The following is a 20941-nucleotide window of genomic DNA, read 5'->3' as shown; positions in this document are numbered from 1 at the left end:
GCACGTCGTCTGAGCGGCACAATTATCGCTATAGTCACTCATCCGAATTTTAGGTCAGATACTCCCTGTCGCTTGCCGCATATTTCAGCCAGCTGTCAATCAGGAGCCGCGCTCAGTGCTGATAAACGTGCGACTGAAACTCCCGGTGACTGACTGGGTGGCTGCAGCCTGAGAGCCGAGTGCGGGATTTCCGGGGGCGTGAAATGACTGCTCCTTTCCGATTGACCGCCAGCCGCTCGGCTTCGTAGCGGTAATTGGAGTCTTGCGGAGTCCCGCGCCTCGGTTGGTCCGTGGCGTGTCGTAGCCATGAGCTGGTAAAAACCCCAGCATCTGGTTCCCGCATAAACTCGCCTCTTTTTGTCTACCCGGGACTCCAAACCTCAAACACGTCCAAACTTCTGGTGAACAGTTTTATTTATGGCCTACTTTTCCTTATTTTATTTCTTTAACATTCACTGGATGTCACCCTGGTGGTTTTTAAGGAATTGCCTCTTAGTCAGGAATAAAAAAGAACCCTCCAGCTCTTACAGAAACTCATATTTGCTTTGTTGAATTATTATCGTCAAGATGTCAAAGCCCTGGCACAACAAACAAATTCGGACAGGAAGTGCTGGTCCCTTTTCGCACCCAAGGGTACATTAGCACGCTCGGACGGGAAGCTACATGGTATTAGCACAACGATAGAGGGCTTCCAAACTTCCTTCACCATGCCCTTCAGCACCCCTGTCCCAGTCAGTCTGGCGGGGAGGTGCGGTGCCAATGCCCGCCCCTGTCGAAACACCGCCGAGGGAACCCGCTGTCCCCAGTCACTCACGTCCGACTCGTCTCCACTGACTGAGGTATGTGACAGTGTGGCCCATCGATCCACGTCAGTCTCCGGCTGAGTCACTCCTCCTGGCGTCGCATGCGCAGGTCAACGCGGGCGGAAGTTGAGGTATCTGCCTCTCACTGTGTTTGTTTTCCTTCACAGTGGGAATGTGACGTCCTTTTATTTTGTGTTCCCTCCCTTGGCCGCTCGGGCAGCGTGATTCATTTGGAGACGCTCTCGGCCCGGCTGGCGCCGGCTGCGTGCGGTCGCCGGCCGCCCAGGTGGGCCATCGATTGGCCAACAGGAAAGATAAAGGTGTCAGGAAGGCTGGCTGCAGAGCTCCTGGAGGTTTAATATATCCCACAGCCTTTGTGATGCAAATTCAAAGCCCAGACACAATAATGAATGCACATTGAATTGCAGTCAGCGCCGTTATTATTCTTATTAGTAACAGTAGAAGAGACGGAGGAGAAAAGGCCCGTGTGGGAGCCTGAGTAAGTCTGGTAGAACACAAATTGCTTTGTGAAACATCTTTCCGACAATTACAGCTTTTTCACTGTGGTTTTTTGAAACCCCTTCTCCACACGTACCCTCCCAGCCCAACACACACTCACACACACACACAGACGCTCTACACGTACACACACACATACGCACACACACACACACACACACACACAGGCACACGCTCATCCCTGTGTTTTCATCACCAGCGATCTGAGATCTGTCACGGTACGCATCCGATACCCTGGCAGGTTTCAGGTTCTCTTATTAAGTGCATTGTGGTTGTGAAAATTAAACTTCCTCGCCTGTCTCCCCGATTTGTCAAGCGCTAATTTCCCTCCCTGTTGCCATCATGAGGATTGAACTCCAGGCCCCCCCCCACACACACACACACACACACACACACACGCACACACAGACACACAGCAAACATGTCTACTTTGTCGAGAGAGCGACGGGAATCTTCCCTCCGGTTTCCACCCAAGCCGATGATCTTCATTCGCTGCGCACTGATTCGCTCATCTCACGAATCACACGCACAGGGGATTACGTGCCGCTTGCTTTTAATTGGAATAAGTGTTGATAATGTTCCACCGGTATTTGGGGAAAACAGTCACTGCCAGGGAGGACAGGACTGAGCGAACGGTAACGTCGGCCCAATCCAGATTCGAAAATCGTTTTTTTTTTATGATTATCGAAAGCAAGAAAAAACATGCAAATGGCTCATTTTGAAAACAAATTAACGGGATAAACAGGGCGTGAAATCCTCAGAAGAACCAAAAAAAAAAAAAAAAAACCTCTCAGTTTTTACACTTGATGGGGAAGTCGATGAGGGAAGTCGGAAATTGATAAGGCAGAGTGAGCCAATGGCATCACTTGTATTTGTTGCGTGGTATTACCAGGTAAAAGCCAGGTAAAAAAACATGACGGCTTATGGGCACTTATCCTCAGTGACTTCTACGGCTTGCACTACTGTACCTACAATAATATTTAATAATTAATACAGCTAGATATTTACTGCAGCAATTCAGGTCAAGTACCCTGTCCGAGTGGCAATGCCCCAACTGGAAATTAATCTTTCAAAAAGAGGTCTGTTTTTGGGGTTTTTGCTCTCTAAGGTACAATGTTCCCTCACTACGGTATATTTGTACCTCAGAATACTAAAATAAAATGTTAAAGGGTACAGTGGGCATAGATTTGAGGGTATTGCCCCAGTATCAAGCCATTGTACTGCCGTATGTACACATTTTGCACATTCTTTCTGAGAGGGTACATATTCTCCCAAGTTTGAAGAAATATACTGGTAAAGAAGAAATATGCAGGGAATAGTAGCTATAATTTACCATCTAACCATATTAAAATCCTGAATCCCACTGAACAGTCTATACTCTGCCTAGTATGTAGTGTACATACTGTATGTGCACACCTTTGCTTAGTTTGTAGCATAAATCATAAACCATACAGATAATTAAAACATCAACAGTAATGAGTGAACGTGTTCTGTAGCCTTGGTTTGAAATTGGACGTCATCTTAAAACTCTGCAAAAGTCATCGTTTTCTGCATTTTAGGAGATACCCCGGCCTAGTGTTCTCATGATCAACTGGTGCTTCTACAACAAACTTTGCACCGCAGAAACTGCAATGAGCTTTAATCCTATGGCTGACCCCGCTAGGACACACCGCGTTGCGAATATGTACGGCAGTGTTTGGTTTCCCCGCTGTCTAAGCGGCGGGAGCACTGGAAAACGGTAATTGGAGCAGGACTAATACCCACAGAATGGGGCTGGTACCATTAAAGCACAGAGTGTCATTAGGCATCCAAACTAGATTTTCCAGCCCAGCACACCGTAGCCACTGGGATGTGTCTGATTTAAAAGCTGGCTGGCTGCTTGAACGCGGTCCAGGCCCCTCTCTAAATCAGGAGGTGTTTCTAAATTTAACAGAGGAAAGCACACCCGCCCGCCCCCCCCCTGCAGAAAGTGTCGTTGGCTCGTGCTCCACCGCACACCTCCCCAGCTGTTGTCACACCCGGCCCATTGTAAATCGTAGCAGTCGCTGAAGGAGAGCGGAGGTCAGCGTTGCGGCAGGCTTCGAGCTCCGCCTCTTATCTCTTTATTTACTAACCCCCCCCCCCCCAATCCTCCCCGCCCCCCAACCTGGCTGACTCATTGGGCTGGGGTTGCCATATTGTTGAATTTGTCAAAAACCAGACAGCATGCACAGCTGCATGCGTAATTGCGAATGATGGTGGTTGGGACCTGGCCGGGGGGGGTTTTTCCCCTTAGAACCGTCGCCAGAGGGCCAGGGAGTCGTTACAAACTGACGGTCAATTTCATCCGTCAGTTATTCAGACCAGATATTACATTGTCCGATCGCCACCTGAAACCGGACCGGTATAAATGATTTGAGAACCTGCCGTTCTGGTCAAAAACCTGGCATCTGGCAACCCTATGTTATTTGTTGAGCAGTTTGCCCGAATGCAGCCGGCCAATGGCGTACAGTCAGTTTGGAAGTGCCTCGCTTTTTGTTTCATAATTCACTAATTGGGATGCATTCATGTGCCGCTAAATATTTATGCTTAGGGGAACATGTGCTCCTTGAAAAACATTACATAAAGATGTAAAGCCCCGGTGTGTGTGTGTGTGTGTGTGTGTGTGTGTGTGAACGGAATACAATGACAATTCATCCTGGATTTGTCTGCAAAGCTTTCATTACCAACTTGTTTTCTGACTTTATTCATTTTTTTGTAACCAAAAACTGTCAAGTTAATTTTGGCGATGGCTGTGTTTGCGTTGGAGAGAAAAACAAGCGTGTGAATTTTTTTTAAGTAAATGGTTGATTGGTCTGACATGTGTTGATTGAATTTGTCTTTGTCTTTTCTCCTCGTGGCAGCTGTGACTGCCTCCCTCTCCTAAAAAACATCTCTCTTTCTTCTCCATGGTCTCACTTTCTCACTTTCACTGTTTTAATCATTTTCACTAAAAATAAAAACAACTAAACTGGCAGTCAGCTTGCTCGTTGTGGAGTACACTTTACAATATGACATACACTCAGTGAGCGTTTTATTATGTACACCTACTTACTCATGTGATTGTCTAATCGGCCAATCGTGTGGCAGCAGTGCAATGCATATCATCATGCAGATACAGGTCAGGAGCTTCACTGCTGTCAGCCAAGAACAGAAAGCTGTGGCTGCAGTGGGTACAGGCTCACTAAAACTGGACAGTTGAAGAAAAACGTAGCCTGATCTCGATTTCTGCTGAGACGGGGTCAGGGTCAGAATTTCTGCGCCAACAGCATGAATCCATGGACCTAATCTGGCTTGTGTCAACAGTCCAGACTGGTGGTGGTGGTGTAATGGTGTGGGGAATGTTTTCTTGGCACACTGTGGGCCTGTTAAAACCAGTCAATCAACGCGTCAATGCCACAGCCTGCTTCAGTATTGTTGCTGACCATGTGCATCCCTTCATGGCCACAATGCACCCATCTTCCAATGGCTACTTCCAGCATGATAATGCACCATGTCACAAATCAAACCGGTTTCATGAACATGACAATGAGTTCAATGTTTTTCAGTGGCCATCCCAGTCGGATCTGAATCCAATAGAACACATTTGAGATGTGGCAGAATGGGAGATTTGCAGCAAGAATGTGCAGCTGACAAATCTGCAAAAATTGCATGATGCAATGATGTCAACATAGAACAGAATCTCAAAGGAATGTTTTCAACATCTTGTGGAATCCATGCCACAAAGAATTGAGGCTGTTTTCAGAGCAAAGGGAGGCCCTACCCAGTATTAGTATAGTGTTCCTAATGAAGTACTTAGTGAAGGTACATATGAGATTTTTGAATAATGTCATATAAATGTGTCATCAGTTTAATAATTGGCATGTGACGGAAATGTCACTGCATGATTTGCAGAATACTTATTACATGCATCAAAATGGTGGTCACATTTCTCTCCACATTGAGATCCAACCGTGCACCCTGGCACAGAGAGCAGATGGAGAATTGATTCATCAATCAGACGAGTCGAAGGCAAGACAGGGTGTTGATATATCCCGCTTTGGACTTCCTGGCTGCTTACAAGCTATAATCTGAAAGATGAGAAGATCTCTCTCGCTCTCTCTCTCTCACTCTCTCTCTCTCTCACACACACACTCCAGCTCCCTCTTTCTCTCTCACACACACATACACACGCTCCCTCCCCCTTTCTCTCTTCCATTCTCCCCTTCTGTCTTGCTAGTTCCTAGGTGAAAATGTATCCACTGGAATCCGCACGTCTCAGCGAGCCAAGTTGTCAATGAACATTCTGTGTCTCAACAAATGTTGTGTTCCTGGAAAGATCTGGGGACTTTGACAGTGTAAGCTGATTAGGCCCCAAACCAAAGATTCATTAGTTTTGTTTAATGGAATTGAAATGAGTGCTCGGGAGATTTAAATAAATTAACCTTCACTGAATCCCTGGAGGGGTGTTGGAATGACAGAGTGCGAGAGGATGAATTTTCTCCTTGTCACTGATATAATGAATACTGATTACATTATTTTTGGCTTGGGGTATGTTATCATTTAACCCTGGACTTAGACGTGAGCGTGTTGTGACACACAGCTGGTGGACGTGGGGACTTGCTAAATGGACGAGGAATTAACATTTGCGATTTAAACCGTGCTGTAAAACTGCCTTCATCCACTGTAAATGCCTCAGAACTTTACCGTGCTGTAAAAATGCCTTCATCCACTGTAAATGTCTCGGAACTTTACCGTCATGCATTGAAGTATTTGCAGTCATTTATTCAGAGGCTAATTAAACAGACGTCTTCCATCCACGCATCCACGATCAGAAAAAAGACAAGGGGAAAATGCCCTTAATGAACATTTGCATTCAGGTCAAATGTGATCTTTCTCGCTTTATTTGTCTCCATTTACTGCGTTATTGGGCGGAGAGAGCAGAGGGAATATGGTGGGAATACTCAGTGGGAATGATGGGAAGCTGCAGCTTTCTCTCTCATGTTTAAATCTACAGACAAATACAGCTTTAAAGGGGAGGGAGTTATTTGCTTAAAGCCTGGTTCTGCCAGACATGTTTATTTTCGTTAAACGCCACCCACGGCTGGTTCCTCCTGACCTTGTATTGTGTTTCAACCCCCCCCAAAACACCCACACACACACACACATTTTCCAATGTCACCCTTTCCCATTCCCTCGTTTACCTTCTGATATACATTTTTGGACTAGCTTCGATTGGGATTCATGTTCAGGGCTTATGTGATATGCAATTAACTGGATGATTAACCTGTATAAGAATATTCTGATTGAACCGAGTTTAAAAAGTGTAACTCTATTTTATAATTTAAACTGTCTCCACATGATGTGCAGAGAAAGTGAAAGGTAATTACCTTTGCTGATTAATTTCTCAATCAAGAGAAAACAGGCTGAGGCACTAGCTTTAAAGTAAGATGTTGGCCTCCTCTACTTCAGACTCACGTCATTGTGGTGAACCATACTTTTACATGGTTCTCTGAATGACACGTACAACCATCTGAATGAGGCATGCATCCCAGGCTGTGTATCTTCTCTTCAGATTTGGGCCAGGTTGTTTTTCTGCTATTTTTGAAAAGTCCATTCATTCAACTTCTCTGTGTTTACATGTTCACGGGCAATATTTAAATGCAATTCTGGATGCCAGCTGTCCAGCGATTGAATTAAATTTGTTTTACAAAATGCCAGCTTCTTTTTTAATGCCCATCTGAAAATTGCTGTCAAATATACTGTATGATTAAAAAAACTGAACAAACTTCTCAAAATGTATTCATATATTCAGTTATTTTATTCATTCTTCATCTGAGGTAATAATGCTTCTTACATCTTTTTAATAATACATAACCATATTTAATATCGGTATCCACTATTTCAAGAATATTTTTATTTTTTCATTTTTACTCATCAAGTTGAACAGAAATTGTCAAAACTGCTGGAAACTGCCTTTCTCCAAGTTCCAAGCTAATGCAGAACGGCTCATTGTAGGGATTCGAAGCTTTTTTAAATGGCTATATTGTATTACTGGTATTTATCAAATGCTGTTACCCAGAGTGGCTTATGCAGTTTTACATTTTTAAAATTGTATAAATATTTAAATGTATATTTGTAAAAGCTAGGGGATTTGAATGTTTTGGGAACTACAGCTGGCAGATTTAGGTCATTTCAATTCACATCCATTGTTCTGGGAAAATGTTTCACTGCTAAGTTTCATTAACAGTGCATTACTGTCGAGTGCAGGAACTCTCAACCGCAATCTTAGATCTTCCATCCATCTATCCATTCCTGATCAGGGTCACATGGGGCCTGGAGCCTATCCCAGCATGCATTGGATTTGAGGCAGGAATAAACTCTGGACAGGTTGCTAGTCCATCGCAGGGCACACATACCTTTCTGTTGCACACTCATTCTTAGTAATTTAGACTCCATTTTTAGATCTTCACATAGTATAAATTTATACACCTTAATATACAATGAAGCAGTTCAGGTTAAATATATTGCTCAAGGGTACAACAGCAGCCATACCTGTGAATCTAGATCTGCTGCCCTTCAATTACAAGCCCAGTTCTCTCACCACAGTGTAGATCAGGGCCACCCAACCCTGTTCCTGGAGATCTACCATCCTGTCAAGTTACTCTCCAACCCTAACACAGCACACCTCATTCGACAGCTAGATCAGGGCCGCCCAACCCTGTTCCTGGAGATCTACCATCCTGTCAAGTTACTCTCCAACCCTAACAAAGCACATCACCTTCAACAGCTAGAGATCTCATTGAGCCGCTAATTGGTGTGCCAAGTTATGGTTGAAATGAAAACCTACAGGACTCCACTCACCCATCAGCTCCTCAGGAACTGTGTTGGGCAGCCCTGGGGTAAATATATTGTGTACAAGGATAATTTAAGGTGATGCCCACCCACCTACTAGGCCAGGGGTCGGCAACCCTGGTCCTGGAGAGCCGCAGGGTGTGCTGGCTTTCGTTGTTACTTGGCATTAATTGATCAATGAAAGCCGTTGATTACACAGTTAACTCACCTCACCTGGTTTCTTGGGTCTGAGTCGCTTGCTTATTTTAAGGTGGAGACAAAAGCCACCCTGCGGCTCTCCAGGACCAGGGTTGCCGACCCCTGTACTAGGCCCTCCTCTCCTGTTAAATCAATGGCAAAGACACAGTTCTTCAAGCACAAGTGTATTCATCATGGCTTCTGCATCTTCCGTGCGTGCCTCAAAACCATTAGAGCAGGCGTTGGAAAACCTTTCTGGGAATGGCAGCTATCAAAGGCCTTCTTAAGGTTTAGGTTGGAAAGACCATTTCAGTATTTCATATTTGCTCTTAAGCGCATTTGCAGTCCAGTGCGGCAGCTCAGGTAGTGAATGAGCTGTGTGTGAAGAGTGTTTTGAATGTGTGTGTGTGTGTCTGTAGTATATTGAAAGTTTGTGAATGTTTGTGTGTTTCGGCGAGAATGTGCTTCCCTTGAGTGTGAGTAACAGATTCCATGAATGTGGGTTTGTAAAGAGTGTGCAAATGTTCGCTAGACATTTTGTTAATGTGTTTTCTAGAGCATGTGGGTATGCGTTTTTTCCCCCAGGGGGATTGTGTGTGTGTGTGTGTGTGTGTGTGTGTGTGATTGTACGTGTGTATTTGCGTGTGTGCGTGTGTGCGTGTGTGTGTGTGTCTGCGTTTGTGTATGTGAGTGTGCATATGTCTGTGTGTGTGTGTGTCTGTCTGCGTGTGCGCGTGAGTGTGTGTGCATGTGTGTGTGAGATTGTGTATTGAATATTTGACTTTAAAGAGAGAGGGGGTGGTCTGGGCCAGTCTAGCAGCCCTCCTCTGTTAGAGCTGAGCGGCTATCCTCCAGTTGTGAAATGTCGCAGCCAAGGCCTTCAGCTTGGGCCAGTCTGCGTTCATCAAGACAATATGGTCGACTAAACAGAAACAGCCAGCGACGCACGTGGCAGCTACCTGTTAGCAGAGTGGCTAGAGCGCTAATGCCTACACGCGTTGATCCGGCCCTTTTCCCGCCGGAGACTTGCCCTTTAGGTTCGTGTTAGCATCGGTATGTGCGTCGAGTGCCAAGCGCCCGAGGTTTCGTTCGGCCGTTTGCGAGGAATTCGAGAACACGGACCCGGCCTCACTTAAAACACGCTGTTCCGCTGACAGCTTTCATCCGCGTCTGCTGCGTTTAGCGCTGAGCAATAATGCGCCATGGAAACGAGTGCGCGGGGTTGATCCGTCGGGACAGACGAAGCCTCCTGAGATCTCCTCTCCCGCACTGCTGTTCTGACCCCCCCGCCGCCTGGGATGTAATTGGGGGGAAATGCGCTGGTCGGGAGTATTTTGTAGTTTTTAGTTGTTTTCCATGTAAAAAGCAGCGGTCTTTTAAGTTGGCTTCCTTTAATTACGGCGCTTGAGCTCATTCGTCATTCCCGTTCATGAGTGTGAGTGTGAGTGTGCATGCGTGTGTGTGTGTGTTTGTGTGCGTGCGTGCGTGCGTGTGTGTATGTGTGTATGTGTGTGTGTGTGTGTGTGTGTGTGTGTATGTGTGTGCGTGCGTGCGTGTGTGTGTGTGTGCGCGTGTGCATCTGTGTGATTGATCTCGGGCCTGTGATGTCTGTCCACATTTCAGCGCTGCCCTGTCCAGCCCTGCACAGAGTCTCTCTGTGTGTATTTTTTAGCCTGGGGGGCTTTCATGTCCCCCCCCCCCCAGGGCAGGTGGATGAAGGACACACACTGGGCTATTGACAAGCCCCGGCTCTCCGCCTGGCCTATCTAAACACTCAAGAAAGACTGTGCTGTGCAGGGCCCAGTCCAGAGAGTATCCGCGGGCCTGTTTATTTGTTAATCTGGTCAGAAAGAGCGTCACAGGTTAATTTGTGTGGAATTCATGTTGGGCCTCGGTGGAGACTGGCCTTTAGAAGTCTCTAGGAGAGCGTGCCATTCTCGCTCTGGGGTTTATTTAACTTTATTTAAGGCTAGGCTTGGAACCGCTCAAAGAAGATGACTTGCAATAAGATTTCCATTTTGCTTGATTTAATTTGATATTTGTTTATATTGCTAGATGCATTCATTGCATGGGTATGCGTGTGTGTGTTTGTGAGAGAGTGTATGCGTGTGTGTGTGTGCTTGTGAGAGAGTGTATGTGTGTGTGTGTGTGCGCTTCTGAGAGAGTGTATGTGTGTGTGTGTGTGCTTGTGAGAGAGTGTATGTGTGTGTGTGTGTGTGTGTGTGTGCTTATGAGAGAGTGTATGCGTGTGTGTGCACTTGTGAGAGTGTCTGTGTGTGTGAGTGTGTGTGTGTGTATGTGTGTGCGTGAGAGTGTATGTGTGTGTGTGTGTGTGTGTGTGTGTGTGAGTGCGTGTGTCTGTGCGTGTGGGCGCTCGTGTGTGTGTGGGTTTAACGGAATGGAGTAATGATAGACTGTACATGATGAATAACTTAGATTTCATGGGCAGGGGGTATAATTGCAAAAATGTTTAATTTTCTTTTCACTCTCTATGGCTGATTGGGAAGCAATCCAATAAAGCTGATGTGGAAAAAGAATATAAAACATTCAAATGAAGCCAAAAACAAAATCAATATTAACAAAAATGGAATATAACACAGCAGCTTCCCTGGAAGGAGGCAGATTGCTGTAATAGACGGCAGTTACATACAGTAACTCTACCGCCATCGAGGTAGAGGATGGAAGCTTGCTGGACTGGACCACGAGAAGCCAGGGATGAGTGCCCTGAAGATACCTGTAGGTTCATTCACATACTATAGAGGCACAAGCTTTCAGTTTCAAGGGTCGTCAAACATCTCCACTCATCCATCTGCTCAGTTTTTTGTGTTGAATTATTGTCCTTACAGTTTGAATGGTTACCATACACTTATTATAGAGCCCTCTATCATGCTCCCAGACAAGGAACCATTTAGATAGGGTTCTTCTTTGAAAACAGAAGGTTCCCTTCGGAACCATTTTTTCTGAGAGTGTAATTGGAAACTTTTGAAGCGGCTTGTTAGTATCTGCATGATAATTTTACGTCTCTAATCTCCAAGCAGTCCAGCTATGCAGAGCAGCACTAGGAAATGTACTGCAAACCGTTGTGAGCAGACAGTCGCTGCCCTTGTCTTAGAGGGCCACGGGGTCTGCTGCTTTATGTTTTCACCGTAAAATCGGGGACCAGTTCAGGCACGAGAAATCAGGCGAAGCAAGTTAACTGTGTAATAAAGCGCTTCAAGTGATAACGTGCCGAACAACCATGAAAACCAACAGCCCCTGTGACCCTCCAGGACCCGGCGTAGAACAGCTGGCTGGAAAAAACGAAGCCTGACCTCAACTGTTATTCTTTTAGTTTTTGCAGATGTTGTTTTGCAGGAATAACCACATAGCTTAGTGGCTTTTGTAGTCATAGTTTTTTTTTTTTTACCTCAGCAAAGTTAACGATTTTATAAAGTTGTGCACACAACCTTGAATAATATGACCAAATGTTTAAGCTGTGTGGTATGAAAGTTGGCTGAATGGGCCCTGCTAATGAGCTCACGGTAATGGAATTGGAATGTGTTTCTCAGGAGATTATTTCAATTCTTTCGCACTCTTGTGTTATAATTACACTTGTGTGCAAACCTAATGGACCTTGTTAACTCCCCAGCCAACTGTTATATTTCTTTTGGGATGATGAGCTGGATCAATCAGAGGCCTTGTTTATGGATCTGTCGAACTAAAAGAACAGCTACCTCCCTCTACTAGAGTCTATGAGCATTTACTAACTTGTAAGCGCGAAGCCTGACATTGAGACTAGGACATTTAGCTCTCTTCATTAGCCTGGCTTGTAGCCTTGCCAGCGTCTTGCCGTTCTGGTTTTGGGTCGCTCTGTGAAGAACCAGCTGTCGGCACAGGAGGGCGGGTGTTTGTGAGGTTTATGTGTGTGTGCGTGTGTGTGTCTGGTGTGTTTGTGTGGCTGTGTGTGTGTGAGTGTGTGTGTGTGTGGGGGGGGGGGGGGGGGATAACAGAATCCTACTCTCAGTCAATCATGAGGGAAATTAGCCGCCATTTTAGGCATGGGCAGAAGCCCATTATCTATTCACGAGGCACGGAGCCCAGCACTGTGTAGCCTGGCTAAGAGGCCTGAGCCAGAGATGTTTTTAGAGCTGGACCTTTGATCTACAGCTCTCAGTCACTCTGGGCTCTGGGGAGGCCACTGTATGACCCCCTGATTGGCTCTTCATGAACCTGAATAAGAGCAGTATTGTTCTCCTGTGCCCTGTACTCTGACTTCCATTTGGGTTTATTTACCGCCTGCATGTTCGCCTTAACGCGAACAGGGAGCAGCCTGTGGCCTAGTGGCCTATGGTACACTACTGGGACTCAGAAGGTTGGTGGTTCAATCCCCGGTGAGGCCACGATAAGATCCAAACAGCTGTTGAGTCCTTGAGCATGACCCTTAGCCCCACATTGCTCCAGGGGGGATTGTCCCCGTCTTGGTCTAATCAACTGTGAGTCACTTTGGATAAGCTAAATCGTCATTATAACTTTTACACAATATAGTTATAGGGCTAATGTCATATTTATCTTCAAAGTAATGTCAAATAAAGGATAAAATATCACCAACAGTATAATGATTTTTTATTTATTTTTACCATTTGGGCTTCTTATTTCACTCAAACCTTTGTGATGAGTGACAGGTTGTTTCTTCATGCAAAATAGATTTGGGGTTTAAAATTCAATTAAGCTGCTTTATTTTAGGTGTTTAGTGAAGGTGGGTCATTTTTGACCGTTAGGAAAAGGGGATTACACAGAATGTTCAGACTACACAAGGGTTAACAGGAAAAAGTGTTGAGCCTGATCTCGTGCATGAAAACAGTCTCTGCCTCCACTCTGAGTCTTGGTTAGATGTGATAGTGGCAGGATTCCTGAGGTCATAGTGTTGGAGCTTCGACTCCTAATCCTGCAGAACCTCACAACTGTCATCAAATTAAATCAAAATGTATTCGTGTAGTGCATTGTGCAATTTTCACAATGTCCTTTATCGAGAATCCTGGTCTAAACCCCCCCAAGGGCTTAGTGCGACAGTGGCAAGGAAAAACTGCCTGTTGCCTGGTGATGCAGTCATGCACGACCCATGCATGCTAAATGCACCCCCACTCTGTTTAAGAGTGCGTGCTCCTGGAAGTCTGCTACCTGAGCAAAAGGCAAGGCAACAACACCCATGCTTTGGATAAAGGGGCCGTATATATGCAGACATTTACCATTTACCATGCAAACCAAGCCAAACCATGTCAACCTGGGAGCTGGCTTGAAAGTATGGGAAAGACGTGTAAGTTGTTCCGGATAAGAGTGTCTGCTAAGTGCCTGTAATGTAATCGAAAAGTCAGTATGCTACTGGAAGCTGAAAAGAGGCCGCAAGCATGCAAATTTATATGAGGTTTAACAGCAAGAAATGGAATGGAAAGTCGTTTCGTGCTGCGTGTGCTCCCGCGGAATGCCGGATGGCAAAAACGGGGCCTCGCGGATCCCAGGGAGCCTTTCGGCCGGCCTGGAAACAGCAGGCAAAGCTTCCGGAACATTCCGCGGCGCGCGGAATGGAGCGGTTCGCTCGTGAAGGGAGAGCACTTGTAAACAGTCCTCCGCTGATAAAAGGACGAGAGAATTGGACTTTTCTGACGCGACAGGTCCCCTCCGTCGCGAGATTGCCCGGGAATAGGAGTTTTCATTTTCCCAGTCACAGAAAGAGACAAGAGAACTGCAGGCAATCGCGTTTTATGAAAAGTGCTGCTTTAAACCCTTTGAGAAATGGAATAAGAAATGGGTTGCTTATATATTTTTGTGTGGGGGCATTTGTGTATAGCTTTTTCAGTGGACAGAAATGAAAATGCAATGAAATAGTTTTCAGCGGTTACTGGAAGAGATTGTCCTAGATAGGACACTGCTTTCTTCTTTTTATGTGGTTTTTCTTTGGGGGGGAGGGGGTAAATGTTGCCTAAATCTGTGTGCGTGTGTGCCACTGATAAAACACCGAGTCTGATGACCATTTCAGGGCATTTCTCCCTCCAGCTTGCGATAATGTATGATGTGATTATAATATCCTAGGGCCTAACAATATCTCTGTCAAACCAATTTTGTCTCAAGCATGTGCGTGTTACAATTGCATTATGTGGCTTCCAAAAGAACAAACATCACCCTGATGTGTTATACACATTGGTTTCGCATTTAATTATGTTGTATGCCGCAGTCAGCTACCACACATGTACTGAAGAGTATCGAGTCTCATCCACAGGGGAAGCCAAGCCTTCAGCATCCCGGTGTGTATGTGCAATGCTAAGGGAAAGAACTATTTCCACATCGCTGCGCTAGCAATGCTAAATCACTGTTTATTTACAGAGAAAACAATAGAGGCAAAATCCCACTGTTTATCTGCACAGATGGAGAAGAAAAGTATAATAAACAATTTAAAAAAATACTTTTGTGAATCTGTCTCTCTGTTATTGCCGCAGGCAGAAATTTTAAGTATCAACCAAACATAAACTTCCACAATAAATATAATTCACCGCACAGCACAGTAATAACAAAGACTAAGTATGAACCAACCAAAGACCAAATAGCACTACACAACCAAAAAAGGCAATGAGCAATCAATTAGTTGAGCATTTTAAGTGCTTATCCATTTTGGCTCTATATTGTCTTTACATATTGTTGGCAGCATAGCAGATACTACCCATTTCCATCAGTATCTTTTTTCCCATGCGCAATTAAAACATTTTATTTGTTCACTTATCAGCGGATGCTGCCGTCAAATCAGAAGCGTGTCTTCCAGTGGCAGGGAAATCATTGGCTGTAAAATTTTGACAGGTCCTGTCAGATCCAATCAAGTTATTATCTAGTCTCGACAGCGAAGTGAGATACAAAAGAGTTTATCCAAATGGGCTGAAAGTCAGCGATTCATCGCTGTGTGCGTCATGTGTAAGTGGGTGTGAAGGATAGTGCTTCCTGTGCGTATGTCTGTACATTGCACTGTGTCCTTGAGCCTTTCTTTGAAGCTAGGCATTCATAAATGCTCTGTGTACCTAATTGACGAAAACAATGACTCAAACACAGACTCAAAGTGTATGATTTTGTAAAAATGAATCTTTAAAAACATTCTATTCACAGCGTGTCTTCCTCTCAAAATGGCTGTTACTGGAAACATGAGTAGCAGAAACATACTGCACTATCAATAGGACCCTTATTCAGATCTAGTGAAAAATACCCTGTTTCACAGGTAAGCATCAGGGAAAATTACAGGTAGTCCGTACACGGAGCAGTTTTCCACGGAGGGCCTCAAGAGTCACGGGAGTTATGAATCCCAACACGTCCCACCCAAAGCGGAGGCGCCGTGAGTCTCAGAATGACAACTCCATCGATGACAAACACCAGCCTTCGCGGGGTCGGCCAAGACGGCCTTTTGCAGAGGAAAATGAATAACAATAACAAAAGAGGAGAGACATTTCCTTAATTGATTCCATTAGGTCACTGTGTTACTGCTCTGTGACATGGCATGCCTCTCTCTCCCGTAGACGAATGAATCCGTCTTAATCTCCCTGTTAAGTTTTTATTTTTTCATTTGCTGGGAAGATTAATGGCCCACAGCCCCCCCCCCCCCCCCCCCCCCCCAGCGTCTACCACCCCCACTGTTGCACATGAATGCAACCGCCATTTGGTCTCCATTCAAATAAATAGCTTTGATATGGTTTCTGTACCCTTCCCTGAATAAATCATGTGAACAGTGTGACTTCTGCTGGTGTGCGCGTGTGTGTGGGTCTGTGTGTGCGGCAAGTGGAGTTGGGGGGGAGGGGGTAAGCAAACAGGGAGGGTACTGTATCATTACAGTAGCGGAGGGTGTGGACAGCTTGCGTTGTGTTCCCAAGCAGCTTAGACTCCTTCTGCCCTGGAAACAGCACCATTCCTGGCAGATTCTCACACTTTGTGGTCCATGTTTCCTGCCATGTTTTGTCTGCCTAAAACCGATACTACAACTTGACTCTTTCTCCTGAGTCGAAACCGCATGTCCAAGACCCATTAAGTCTTTGGGGAGTGTCAGAGGCTGGCTCCTTGTGTGTGTGTGTGTGTGTGTGTGTGTGCTCGTGTGTGTCTGTGTGCGCATGTGTGCGTTTGTGAGTTAGGGTTGCCCGACGTCCGGTTTCAAATAATTCACAGAGGTTGGGTTTGTGGTCTCGGCCGGAAATGTGATAGGAGTCTGTGTTTTGTCTGAGGGGTTTGTGTGTGACTTTGTGAATGACTTTCCCGGCCTTCCTGGAGCAGTTCTGAGGGGAACCCCCCGCTCTCCGCAGGGACCACCACCCACCTCGCTCAGTTCACAATGAGGCTTCCAGCTGTGCCTGATGTACAGTTTAGGCAGATTATAAATCTGGCAACTCTAGTGTGTGTGCGCATGTGTGTGCGTATGTATGTGTGTGTGTGTGTGTGTGTGTGTGTGTGTGCATATCTGTGTGTGTGTGTGTGTTTGTGTGCATATGTATGTATGTGTGTGCGTATGTATGTATGTGTGTGTGTGTGTGTGTGTGTGTGTGTGTATGTGTGTGTGTGTGTGTGTGTGTGCATGTGTGTGCGTATGTATGTATGTGTGTGTGTGTGCATATGTGTGTGTGTGTGTACGTTTCTGTGTGTGTTTGTGTGCATATGTAGTTGTGTGTGTGTGTGTGTGTATGTAGGTATGTATGTATGTGTGTGTGCATATGTAGTTATGTGTGTGTATGTACATATGTGTGTGTGTATGTATGTATGTATGTATGTATGTATGTGTGGCTCGGGTGGAGCTGTAACTGAGCGTTTCTGTTCCCCTGCTGTTCGGCTGAAGACCCCCCGGTGCTCCCCTGTTTGGAGGGCTTCCTCTGAACTGTCCCACCCACGTTCAGCCATCACGCCCCCCCCCCCTCGGGTCTGGGGAACGAGGACGCCTCAGTGCCCCGCTGCCTTTGATGCCATCTGTCCGCGTCGGGGAAGTAGAGACCGCTTCAGGCCCCGTACTACACCACGTCGAAAACAACACGGTGCCCACAGCGTACACCACCCCTCCCTCGTGTCTGCTAGACATTCCCACACAATAATAGAGACGTATCGCCGCTAATGAGCACCGTTGATATTTATAACTCTTTCGGTTGATCCTCTTTTTTATTGGTGATGAAATTAAAGGGATGGGGACCCCACACCGGGTGAACATGGTACAAAGATTATCGCTGTACTGTAACAGTGGGACAGTGCCCAGCGACAGCTGTGATCCAGCGCTCCACCATTCCACTGGAATCAACTGGACAGGCTAGTGCCCTCCAGTCTGGCCTATGGTGGCGGGTTCTCCAGCATAGGGTTCCTAAGGAACACGTTAGTCTGTACTCTGAGTGACGGGGAGGAGGGGAAGCTGAATCCGGTCTGCTCCCGGAGCTGTGCTGTTTCGTATGGAGCACGCGTCGCGCCAGCGCACGCATCCCGTATGCGGTCCGAGCCTCTCAAACGCCACTCCGGTGGCATTACCATATTATTTACATCGGCCGTTGCGGGACCCTGGGGCTTTAGGAGCGCCCCCGTGTCAGTGACGGGCCTTCCACGCGCACCCTGCATCTCTGCGTTAAATGAATCACTTCACAGCTCCGCTCATTATCCCCCTTTCCCTCCCCTGACCCGTCACACCCCTCCCTGACCCCTCCCTGACCCCTCCCAACCGACTCCTGCTTCCGCGTCAGAGCTCGTCTTTCACAACACTATTCCAAGAGTCAAAAATATATAAATATATTTATTTTTTTGTTTTGCTAATCGCAAGTCCCGCCGTTGCTTTTTGGATCACGCTTGCGCGCACTTGCACTTGCGTTTAGTGTTTCTAAAACCGTCTCAGAGTTTCACACTTAAGTGCAAAATGACGGGCCTGTTTTGAGGTTTGGGTAGACGCTGCTTGCTGAAGTGAGTCATCCGTGACTTCGGCTGCTCGTCGCTCTGTGGGGCCCGCATGATGTTCCTCAGCGCGAGGAGCTCCCGCCCCCGAGTAACGACCCTCCCCGAGTGAGCGAGGGTGTGTCGCACGCCCGGTCGCCGCTGGGATCAGTGTGCGGGAAGCTTCAGGGGGGGTTAGGGAGGGGAGGGGGGCGGTGTGCGGGAAGCTTCGGGGGGGGTTAGGGAGGGGAGGGGAGGGGGGGCGGTGTGCGGGAAGCTTCAGGGTGGGGTTTGGGAGGGGAGGGGGTCGTTGTGCAGGTGGGGCTCCGCCGTTTAAACAGAACTGTCTGAAGCACAGGAGGAATCGGACCCCTTCCCTCGAGGACACTGGGAGTGAATTGATCTGAAAAGCCAGCTTAATTAAAATAGGCTGCTATAAATGAGTTCTCTACACCCAACCGATTCCGTGTGTTTACAAGATTAACTGAAGCATTTTTCATACCTGAGGGGTCGTCAGGGAGTGCGGGGGGCGGGTTGTTGGGGGTGCCAGACCAGCTGATGGATGGCAGTGGGGGTTGAGGAGTTGGGGGGGTGACTGAGTATTGAAGAACATCAGAGAGGTGTGCGTAGGGGTGGATGTCTACGGGATGTGTTCCTTTTGATGTAGTTCTGATAGGAGCTTCACCGCTGAGCCCAAAAGATATTGGCAAACGGAAAAACAAAACAAAACTGAATAAACACTTAATCTGGCCAAAACAACTCTTGTTTTGATTTCCCCAAACACCGTCATGTTGTGACCAAAATACATGACTACACAGACAGGACCTTGCAGAGGTTTTTATTAAACACGCTTTTACCTGCTTATGAAGTTCGAGTCATCCACATCACACCTTGCTCTGTTTTCTTGTAACGCAGGGCTACCGTGCCGAGAATTTCAGAAAGGATAAAAATAGCTCTTTTCTCCACTGTACCAGGATTTCCCATCGGCTTTGGCTGTGTGAAGCAGGAGGGAAAAAATAAATTCACTGACGGTGCTCTTCTGTTTCGATTATTATTACACAATTGCCTAGAAATCCTTTAAAAATCTCTTGAGTGTGTAGGCCCTACGACTCCACACAGGCCGTGCAAAAGCACAAGAATCCGAGAAAAGATGCATCGCATTTCCATTTTAATGTCGCGACAGTGGGGGGAAAAAACAGAGGAAGAGAATACGGTTTTCTTTTTTAAACCTCGAAAATGGGCAATTTCTTCTAATGCGGCGGTGTAATGGAGGGGAGGAAGGGGAAAAGGAATATGCGGAATTGAGTAAGACATTTAAAATTCCCTGTAAACACATTAGGCAGTCACTCGTCTTTTGGAACGGCGACGGGGAAACATTAATCAAAGCGTTGCCTTTCGCGGGCAAATATATGCATGAGTCTCATTTCGTTGTCTGGGACCACGGCGGATCGCCAGCCTCTATATGTAGATTCTCGAAAGCCTCATTTCACAAGCGCATTCGCCGAACGCCTCAATCGGCAAGAACAGAAAGCCGTGGGTTACTTCTTCGTAAGTGAAAATAGGTTGTTGTTTTTTCTGGTTTCATTTCATTTTCCCCCCGTACAGTATGGGCAATGATCTGCTTTCCTCGACATGTCTGAGAGGCTGTTTTCTGGGCCCCATCAGTAATTCTGTTTACTTACGCAACGTAAATAATGTATAAAAAGTTATACATTATGAGCTGGCTCGGTTTTCTGATGTGTTCTGATTTAATTTGGCTGAGGAATGTGGTCGCTTTAGCAACCGGTAAAATCACTTGGCTAACGATCTGTTTCCAAGCGGATCATAATTTGTAGCGTCGGCGTACAGTAAATCAGGCTGTCTGCTGATCTCCTCGATCACCGTGGTTAATAACTCAACTTTTTTCTCAGTAAGTTTATTTACATTCTCTTAGGCCTGGGCAGAATTTTTTTTTTCTATTGCCTAAGGCATCGATGGATGGCATCGTATTCCAGAACGGACCGTATCCAACTGTACCACAGTATCCGAAGGCCCGCTAGGCAGACAGCGATATCAATCCGGTGCCGTGATCAAGGTTTTCAGTCCATGAATCATTGCGTGAGAGATCTTATTATCTCATCTCCCTCCGTCAAGAGCCTATTGAAAGTCCAGCTAGGGCGAGACACCGGTTCTGCTGCCCAGGCATCGCTGGTCTCTGAGGGCGTTTTCACAGACCCGTCACCGCCTCGCGGCTTAGCCGCCGGGCCCCAGGCGCGCTGGCTGCTGAGCGCGGAGAGGACTGGGCTAACCTCCGCAGACAGAGCGGTCAGGAGATCTAATCAGCCTGTCTGTCTGGTGTAGCCTACGTGAGCTGAGCGGGCCAGGCTAGCAGTCCCAACACACACGCTCACCCGCGGCAGCTCCAGGGATGTGAGCGAGATCCAGGCGATTGCGGTAGCGCTCTGAGAGTCCTCTGCCTCCCTGTGTCTCTTTCTGTCTGGAATCTGGAACGGGAGCTGTGGAAAGGGGGGGGCGGTTCTGACATTCTGCAACTTTATTGTTTTCTTTTCTTTTTAGAAAAACAAACCCTGGGAAAAAACAAGTGTAAAACCCAGAGAAGTAATGAATATTTCATGAGGGCTTTGTCTCTGGCAGACCCCATTCTGAATTATAAATAACAATCTCGTTTGTGGACCAAACGGGACTGATGTATGAGG

At 46.5% G+C, this 20941-nt stretch overlaps 1 protein-coding gene across 2 annotated transcripts in view; it reads left to right on the top strand.

Annotated features, from left to right (window-relative positions):
- The window catches only part of enox2 (ecto-NOX disulfide-thiol exchanger 2), a 161515-nt gene that overhangs the window by 33490 nt on the left and 107084 nt on the right, over positions 1-20941 (top strand). The gene's annotated exons all lie outside the window — the stretch shown is intronic.

The sequence above is a fragment of the Conger conger genome, chromosome 3 (genome assembly GCF_963514075.1).
Source record: "Conger conger chromosome 3, fConCon1.1, whole genome shotgun sequence".
NCBI lineage: Eukaryota > Metazoa > Chordata > Actinopteri > Anguilliformes > Congridae > Conger > Conger conger.
Note: the sequence above shows the minus strand (reverse complement) of the source record. Positions and strands in the feature narration are given on the sequence as shown.